General features: G+C 28.2%; 1 non-coding gene across 1 annotated transcript; it reads left to right on the top strand.

Moving 5' to 3' along the window:
* The first annotated feature begins 7,402 nt into the window (after nt 1–7,402).
* On the top strand, nt 7,403–7,475 carry TRNAV-UAC. The gene has a single exon. It is a non-coding gene; the product is annotated as a tRNA-Val (tRNA).
* Nucleotides 7,476–9,753: the final 2,278 nt, after the last annotated feature.

Below are 9,753 nucleotides of genomic sequence, written 5' to 3'. Positions count from 1 at the left end.
AGGGTGTGCATTTCCCACTAAATGCTCAGAAATCCACTGTACCGGATATTGGTACAGCTAGTCCGGTTCAAACGGTGACCGGTAAAGACAAATCAAATCCGTTAATGGCTGTCACTTTGCCAAAAAGTGAGGATGAAGGGTGTTCTTCATCAAAAGCTAAATTAACAAGATCTGGACATAGGACTTGCTCATTTGTCCTCCATTATTCATGTCATTTTTTTAATTTTTTTTTACAAATTTTTTGTTTGAGACAGTCGAAACCAAACATTATTTTTTAAAAAATTTTATAATGTAGTTAATCACTGGGCATGAAGTCTTTCCCCGTTTTCTTGTTTGTATTTTTTTTCTTCCTTATTGGTTCAGTTGTGTCTTGATGGATATGGCCTAATTTGTGTTTTTTCGGGTGGAGAAAAATTCACAGTTCAAAAATCTTTTGTTCATACAAGAAAGGGAGAAATCTTTTTCAAAACGATTTTTCATATATATCGAAAGAGTTCTGTGGAAATGATTAATGCTTTCATTGGCTTCAAATTCTTGTGTACCTTATTGTTGATTTAGTGTAGGATGTTCTCTAAATTTTCTGTCCTATGAATATTTCTAACTAATTTATATGTTGATTGATGGTTTGATTGTAGTTACAAGTAAGAATCTTCAATTACTAAATTCAGAATTATGTTTATAATCTTCAATTACTAAATTCAGAATTATGTTTAGAATCTTCAATTACTAAATTCAGAATTATATTTTTTATGGGGGGGGTGGGGGGGGGGGGGGGGGGGGGGGGGAGGTTGTGAATTTATTTGTTGAAAGATTGAGGAAATTATGAAGCGGAAAGAATTGAGAAAATTTTCATCTCCAAAATTCCAAAAAATACAAAAATCTGTGAAAAAGAGGAAGTCAGAAGAAATTGAAAAGTTAAGTAAAATACAAAGTCCCGTTGATCAAAATTCATCTGAATATGAATTCGAAGAAGAAAAGGTGAAAGAGGTATTTGTATTTGTATTTTTATAGATTATGGGTCATCTGCAGGTATATGTATGTTTTATAAAAATAAAATTATGCTTATATTTGTTTTCCAGTTGGTAACATATGTATTTGTAGTATTTTTTTTATTATTTAAGATATGTAGTATGTATTTTGTGTTGTTCAGTCATATATATATGTATATGTATATGTATATATATATATGTATATGTACATGTATGGAGTTGTATGTGTTAATGTTAAGATATGAAATTGTATATGTTACTGTTAAGATATGAATTTGCTATTGTTAAGATATGTAATTATTTTTGTTACTGTTAAGATATGTATTTGTTACTGTTAAAACATGAGTTGACATAAGTTGTCGTCAATGTTAAGATATTTATTTGATATGCATTTATATTTATTTGTTCAATATTACTATGATGTGTATTTTGTAAATACATATGAGTTTATTTATATAGTCTGGAACAAACATGTATTTTTGAAAATATATATACAGTGATATTGTATTTATTGTAATGTAATATGTATGATGTTATAGGAAATATATGCACGCTATGTACTTTATATTATTTTTTGTGAGAAGAACAAGTAATATAGATTTCAATAATTTTTTTGGTTTGTAGGTGTCACATGATCAAATATTCATGACAAGAGTACTTTCAAAGTTTGCACCACATATAGGATGTCAAACGGCCAACAATATTGAAGAGCGATACAATCAAGTGGAAGCTTGTAAGTATTGAATATACATATTTCATGTATATATTTGTATATTCATTTTATAATAGATACTAATTTATTACTAAATGTATTTTGCAAGGATTTTGGATGGTATATGGTGACATATGTTAAGCGCCTTACTTATGGTGAAGGTGTTCCTTATGTTGACTTCGACCTGGACCTTCTTCGCACAAGACATGCTTCACTTTTGTGGAATTATAGTTTGAGAAAAGAAGAAGATAAGGCATGAAGTGATGACGAAGCACCAATGAGGCCTACTAGGAAAATCGGGATAACAGAAGACACTGAAGTGCTAGAAGTTTGATTTTTTTTTAATATTTTGTATTTGACAACAGTTAACTGCAGGTTGACAGAGGCATCGTTGAATAGTTCTTAAGTTTCACATATTAATTTCATATAGCATGTCGAAAGTTTTTTTAGAATTCGTCAATTATATTTTGATTATTGATGCTGAATCAAATTAATTTGAATGTTTAAATTTTAGTTTTATGTTTAATATCCCATTTATAATAGTTGAATTTTAAAAAACTCAAATTCAGTTGGACATTACAGGTGTGCATATGAGGGGGGTGGGGCATGGGGGTGGGAGGGGAGGCACTGCTGCATTTAGAAGATGATTTTGGGGGGTTTGGGGGGGGAGGGGGAAACATTGTTGCTGGACATTTAGAGAAGATGATGTTGGGATGAGGGGAGGGGTGATTATTGATTTAAAAAAAAAAATTAATGATTTAAAAATTATTTTTTAGAAAAATGACAAATGTCGGCATACTATTTGTCACTTTCCACATCATCAGGCGCGTGTAATAATGCACACGGTATATTTTTGATGATTCAGCAAAAGTGCTAAATAACACCCGCATATGCTACTTGAGGTGTCAAAAATGAACAACGTCCACTTGAGGTGCCAAAGTAAAAGATGGTGCCAAGTTTAGGGGGTTATCGATGGGTTTGACCTATATCTTTCATAACACATATAAAAATACATCTTTATTGAAATCAAATACATATATATTTACATAATTTTTTTAGCAAGTGCATATACGTAAATGCACATGCATTAGTTATTTGTAATATAATTATATTTTTTTTACGATTATACATTTATCCAGATATGTATTGTTATTTACATACAATACTTCAAAAATGATCTTATTTTTAGTATTTTTTTCACATTCATACAATACATTTTCAGTATTTTGATTACCTATATGTAAATGTATATAGTTGTCATTTTTGTTATAGAGATTTTGTATCCTAAATGTTTATATATACATATGAGTCATATATATATTTATGTAAATACATATTAGGTATATATGTATGTTTTGTACTGTAAATACATATGCACATCTGTATATCTATTTATTTTGTATATTTTTTGAATATGTATATGTGATATAGATATTTGTCTTTTAAAAATAAAAGTTAAAAATAGAAGAGTAAAAAGACACACATAAAAAAAAAAGAAAAAGACAAAAATAAAAATTAAAACCCCCCCAAAAAAAGAAGTGAAAAAGAAAAAAAAATAGAAGTGTAAAATAAAAGCGAAAAAAAGAAGAAGAAGAAAACAAAAATAGAAAAATAAAAATATGAGAAAGGAAAAAATAACAAAAGAAAAAAGAAAAAAAATGAAAAAAAGAAAAAAAAAAGAAATAGAAGAGAGAAAATAAAGTGGAAAGAAAAAATGTAAAAGAAAAAAATCAAAATAAAAAAATACAAAAAATAAATAGAAGTTAGAAATAGAAGTGTAAAAATAAAAGTAAAAAAAATAAAAATAAAAAAGGAGAAGAAAACGAAAATAGGAAAAGTAAAAAAATGAGAAAGGAAAAAGATAAGAAAACAAAAAAGAAAAAAAGAAAAAAAAAAGGAGAAAAAGAAGAGAAATAGAAGAGAGAAAATAAAGTGGAAAGAAAAAAATCAAAATAAAAAAAATAAAAATAAAAATATGTAAAAAAACTAACAAGGAAAAAAAGTTAGAGATATGAGAGAGTGAAAAAAAGAGAAAAAAATAATAATGATGTTATAAATGTGTTTACATTATAGTGAATGTCTATCAAGATCTACTTTGATATCTATTAGAATTTGAAGCATCTGCCTTTTACACAGACTAGGAGTAAATTTCTCCTATAAATAGAGGGGTTTTGTTCATTGTATTGACAATCATATAATCTCTCATCCCTCAAAAGAAGAAATAAGAATCACTCTCTCTCTCTACTTTTCTTCTTTGTTCTTTATTGTTTTATAACAAATGATGCTTTATTTTGAATTTTTGAAGATTATGAAAATAATAATCTTCAGATTTAAGTTTGATTTGGAAAAAGAATCTACTAATTTAAATAAGATTAATTTATGGAAAAAGGAATCTACTCTTTAAATAAGAGTAATTTATGAAAAAAGAATTTACTGCTTTAAAAATATGGGATAATTATTCATTATTTAATTTGAGTAAAAAAAGATTAGTAAATCTTGTTGTATATGTATTTTAGTAGCAATATTTTAATAAAATACAAAATACAAGTTGCTATTTCAGGTAATTATAAAACAATTGCTTTGAAAGTTTTAATTATGGCCTTAAATTTGCTAGTTATGAAATTTTCCCCTTTTTATATATATATAGTTTGCCAAAAAATGGCGACCCATGAATTTTGTTTTCATTTTTTTATATGGGTTGAGGACGGAAATTCTGTTTAAGCAATTCTGTTAACCGAGGAAAAGGTGTAAGGCACTCTTCGATCCCGTAATTTTATCACGGTAGCTTCATTGATTCGTATTGGCAAAATTAACACTATAAATGAAAAGATTTCACAAACAAAGAAAACAAACGCATAAGCAACACACAAAAATAAGAAATAATGTCCAGTCCAATTATACAGTCCCAAATAAAAAAGGACTATGAAAATAAACCTAAACTACTCTATTCTAACCTAAGCTATATATGCTTCACCTGATATCCCGAATCTTCTCTCGAACGGCCACCGAATACAAGATACTTCGGGGTATGGCTGTTAATCGAGCCGGACCGGGCCGGGCCCAAACAGTAAAATTTGCTCAAATGCACCGGAATCGGCCCACTTAAGAATTATCCGGTATTGACCGATCAAAATTAAAAAAAAAAATCATATTTTTCTTAATATATACATTTTTAAAACGTTAAACATTATACATACAACATATATACACCAAATATATACTACTTTAGAGAACATATACACATGTATACTTTAAATAGATACTAGTTTAGATTCTATAGGAAATAGATGCACATATATACGTACAATACAATATATACTACTTTAAACAATATACATACAATATATATACAGTAAATATACACTACTTTAGAGAACATATACACATGTATACTTTAAATAGATACGAGTTTAGATTCTATTGGAAATATATGCACATATATACGTACAATACAATATATACTACTTTAAACAATATAAATACAATATATATACATTAAATATATACTACTTTACAGAACATATACACATGTATACTTTAAATAGATACTAGTTTAGATTCTATAGGAAATATAAGCACATATATACATACAATACAATATATATACTACTTTAAATAATATACATACAACATATATACACTAAATATATACTACTTTAGAAAACATATGCACATGTATTCTTTAAATAGATACTAGTTTAGATTCTATAGGAAATATATGTACATATATACGTACAATATATACACTACATATAATACTACTTTAGAAACATATACACATGTATACATTAAATATATACTACTTTAGTCTATAAAAAATATAAACACATACATGTAGAATATATACTACTTTAAATACCACTTGAAAAAATATGCATACAACATATATACACTATATATATACTACTTTAGAAAACATATAGACATGTATACGTTAAATACTACGATTTTAGAGTATATAGAAAATATTTACACGTATATGTAAAATATATACTACTTTAAATACCACTTGAAAGTTGAAAGATATATACATTATATATTATAGTACTTTAGAAAACATATATATACATACAAGATTACAATGTATGCTACTTAATATAATAATAGATGAAGTTTTGAACATATATTCATTATATGTTTTCTTTATATTTGAACTTAAAAGATATTTATTTTTTCATTATGTATACATATATTTGTTATGTTTATTACTTAGTGTAAAGTTTGATAGTAATATATTAAAAATATTTAATTCAAACTAAAACTTCAATTTAAATGAAAAACTTATACACATTAACATATATACATTATATATTGAAAAGAGTGCAATAAGTATATTTGGAATATGCTTAGAAAAGCTAAGCAGCAAATTCAACCAATTCACCTAAAAAACTTTGGTGTTTGTGCACCCCACCCTTCCACATCTGGTATCACCACTCATAACATAACCATAATCCTCAACCAAAATTTTTACCAGCCACTATTTACAATGATCACCACATATCATCATTAGCATTACCATAACAATCAGTACTGGTCACTATTATATATTGTATATTGTTAACCACCATTATCATTTGCCACCCTCAATAGCTATGTCTATCTTTCACTACATCTATCCAACACCAAGTACTACCACCAATCACTACTATTAATTAGTCACCATAACCACTAACAATACTACTAGTATCACCTCTAGTGAATACCCACAACCATCTTTGTTAGTCATCATTACTACATATAATTTTAAATTTTTTTAATTAATATTGAAATTTTTTTTAATTAATATTGAAGTAAAGTAGTTTCGCCTGTCATATAAAATTTTAATAAAGGCAATCTCATACATTCATATGTTCAAAAATCAAACCATTTTTAATTACTATTTGATACTCAAATCTTACTATAATGTCTTAATATACATATATGTATTTAGGTTCAAACATTTAAAACTTAATGCACATCTTATTATTCAAACGTGCAAATTCAAACGTCTTAATCTTGATGAAAACAAATAAAGTCTTAGTCATATGTACAACGACAACAATAACAATAATATCTACCCAATATAATTTTATAGATGGGATTTGGAAAGTGTAGAATATACGTAGACCTTACCCTTACACCATAAAGGTAGAAAGATTGTTTTCAAAAGACCCTCAGCTCAAGAACAGCAAAATTCAAATAGTTATGAAAAGAAAAGTACAAAATAAAGAAACATAACAACTAATAAGAAAACTTTTCTTTCCCCCATTTTGACTGCCATGGACATAGCTACGTTCATTATGTATGATATCATCAGCACAGATAGGCTTTGCAGAATTTATTGGAAATTCCATACGGATGATTGACTTCCTCAAGTATTGGAATTATATCCCAAAGGAGTCACCCTTAAAACTTTCTCATACACACTATAGGCTCATAGAGTGATCCTAACGATAACACTCTCCTCGTACTTCCTAACAAACTCGCTAAATGTGGATACGATATCACCATTGACTGAAGAAATTAAACAATACTAATTAAAAAAAAGTAACAAGAGTGAATACTTCCTTATTCATACAAAAATCTTTATTTAATGGATTTTATTCGATCTCTTGACTTTAAATATCATGATTGTCTTTTTTACAAAAAAAGAAAAGAAAAAAATAGCTGAAGGTTGGTTAAGATAGATAAATGTAGTGTCAAAAAAAATGATGGCAAGCTTGTTGGTGTGGTGTAGTGGTTATCACGTCAGTCTTACACACTGAAGGTCCCCAGTTCGATCCTGGGCATCAACATTTTGTGTTTTATTAGAAAAACATTACTTCTTCTGGTTTTTTTGGTGGCCGTGCTTCCGATAACTGAACAATCGATTCTCATATATTTTTTTTGGTTTCCTACCTGATGTCCATCCTGCATCAGAGCCTCGACTAATCTGAATCGCGCACTGCAAGGCACATTCTAAGATTACGCTCCCAACAATATTTTCTCCATACCTCGGGCTCGAACCCGAGATTTTCGATTAAGGTAGAACAATTCAACAACTGCACCACAATCCGTCGATTCTCATATGTTATTTTTTGATTTCCTATCTGGTGTCCATCTTGCATTGGCGTCTCGACTAATTTGGATTGTACACTATAACGCACATTCTGGGAGGACACTCCCAACAAAATTTTCTTCATACTCAGAGCTCGAATCCGAAACTTCTGATTAAGGTGGAGCAATTCTGCCACTGCACCATAATCCATATTGGTAGTCGATTCTCATATAGCTCTTTCCTTTGGGCTTTGAATGCGTTATTTGGACATATAGTTACTAATTTCTTTTGTTGATAATAGGTACTTAGGGCAGAACCATAATCTTATAACCATAATACAGAAGTTGATCGAAATGATATTGTAGATTAAAGGACTTGAGAAGTTGAGATAATAGTCAAGCAAGAAAAGCTTTCCTCACAAATCTCAACCTCATCAATAACCATAATTATAAGATCTAATTTACAAATAGCGTAATATTATAAAGAGGTAAACTATAACATAGAAATTGTTTCGAGAAAAAATTGGACTTCATAGTGATGTTTTTGTTATATAATGATGTTGGTATAGTAACTAATGGAGTAATAAATAAAGAGGAAAAAGAAACAAAGGGAAAGGGCAAAAAGATGTGAAAATCTTAGTGTCTTAAATATCGGAAAAATAACATAAATATACACCTTAACTTATCATATTTACACAAATTTCCACCCTTACAAAGTAATTACAAAAATTCCAACCAATTATGCATCTTCATTGGATGTATCGGAAACTAATTATGTATCTCGACATGCCCTAAATTGAAAAAAAATGTATCGGAGTTAATCTTGTACTTTACAATGGAAAAATGTATCTTCGTTGGATATATCGGGAGCTAATTATATATCTTAACAGATTTAAAATTGAGATTTCATTGGATATGCATAATTAAACTTCAACTTGTCGAAATTTATGTTGTTTGTCCTTAAATATCGTTACTTTTGGGCTTTAATATAGTTTGTGGTCGGGCCGAGTACTAACAGACTTACAAGTGGCAACTAATTTAGTAGGCCCATAAAACTTCCACATACAATTCAAAGCCCAATCTATTGGGCCCATAATAATTTGCACAACTTTGATCCATTTTGATTATCAGATAACTTATTTTTCATCTTCTTTTTATCTCAAAGAATTTATTATTATCATTGGAACCCCAGGGAAATCCACAATCATTATTATTGAATTGTGTATCAGATAAATCAACTTTAGTGAAATAGCTCGAAAACTACACTGAAGATGTAAATTATACTTATTAAGTAAGCCTGGTGCTCCGAACTCGATTGAAAAGGTGTTGGCAAGAGAAGAATCGATAGTTAACTCCTGCATAATACACCAATGCGATGAATTCTAGCAACAAGCTACGTATCAATACAATAACTACGCTTTCGTATATAAGTATATTATAATGGATATGGATTTAGTGTTTTTTTTTTTTAACATAGTTTTGTTGAAATCACCTTAACCTAATGTCAAAGTTTTGCATCCATTCTAATTAATGCATGTTTTTAATATTACTGACCTAAGAAAAACTGAAATATGTTTAGTTCTGCTGGCACATTCATCCCCTTAAAAGTGATCATATGTTAAATATCTTTAAATAAAAATATTACTATTACATAATTTATATGCCAAATGTCATCTTTAAAACATTGATCACTCTTAAAGTCAATATTAGACTACAGCCACCTGTTATTTGACGTTGATGCATCGATATCATTACAGTATCGTGTTTATCCGAATCAGTACTTTCGAGGTGAAAGTATAAATTTTGTATAAAAAATCATTAAAATTGTATTCGTAGTAAATTTGAACTTTAATTTTAAAATGTAATAATGTTAATTAATATAATAAATTTTAAAAACTGAATTCATAGAATTTAAATTCTGATTATCAAATTTATTTTTGAGTTTCTTAATTAAACTATTTTTCATTATACAAATAAATTATTTAGAATTCAACGTTGGTTGTTGATCGAAAAGGTGCTTGCGTTAGCAATTTATAG

This window comes from Capsicum annuum, chromosome 11, assembly GCF_002878395.1.
Source record: "Capsicum annuum cultivar UCD-10X-F1 chromosome 11, UCD10Xv1.1, whole genome shotgun sequence".
NCBI classification, from domain to species: Eukaryota; Viridiplantae; Streptophyta; class Magnoliopsida; order Solanales; family Solanaceae; genus Capsicum; species Capsicum annuum.
The sequence above is the reverse complement of the archived record's forward strand: the minus strand, read 5'-3'. Positions and strand labels throughout refer to the sequence as shown.